The sequence below is a fragment of the Sinocyclocheilus grahami genome, unplaced genomic scaffold (genome assembly GCF_001515645.1).
Source record: "Sinocyclocheilus grahami isolate Dianchi unplaced genomic scaffold, SAMN03320097.WGS_v1.1 scaffold503.1, whole genome shotgun sequence".
Taxonomy (NCBI): domain Eukaryota; kingdom Metazoa; phylum Chordata; class Actinopteri; order Cypriniformes; family Cyprinidae; genus Sinocyclocheilus; species Sinocyclocheilus grahami.
The window spans coordinates 1,531,399-1,532,210 of NW_015505682.1; positions in this window are offsets into that span (position 1 = coordinate 1,531,399).

The following is an 812-nucleotide window of genomic DNA, read 5'->3' on the forward strand; positions in this document are numbered from 1 at the left end:
AATAATAATAATAATAATAATAATTGCTTTTACCTGAGATATTTTAGCTCAAGCTCTTCACTGACATGTTGTAATTGAGTACACAGATGTTTGATATATACGACTGAGGGATAGCCATATTTTTTGAAAAACTGATCAAAATATTTATTTTATTTATTAAAAATGAGTAAATATACTCATTACTCATTATCATAGAGTGTGATGTATACTGTCTGATGGAAAAGTTTGGATCTGAACCAGTGTAAAGCAGTGTAAAAAAAAATAAAAATGTAAAAGGTAGCCAAATAAATCATAAAGACATGGCGTGGTAAAAGAATGTGAGCTTCATAACAAAAAAGAAACATTGAGATATTCTGGTTTTAATAAAAATCAACCCCATGACATAAAAATGCCTGTAGCTGAAGAAACATTGATTAATTTTACTTATTACTTTTGAAAATGTATTCCCCAATACTGAAAACAGCTCACTTCGACTACAATGTTAGCTTTTTAATATTGCTTTTTCAATAAGGGAGACATGCTCATGTCATCTGTTGTCTACCTTCACAGATATTATTCTTTCCTTTTAATAAAGCAGAGACTGAAGTCAATTAAATTACATTAAATAAATACTGTGCACTAAAGAGCATGTAATTATTAGGCCTATTAGTGGCATTCAAACAAACATGATCAGTTCTGTGTGGTTTCGATTTGACATTCCCTGTACGTACAAAAAACCCATTGCAATTGCATTGCAAAAAAATATAAAAATGCTAGCAATCATGCAAATAGATCAAGTGTGCAATTTCAATCAAGATTGCCTACAGACATGA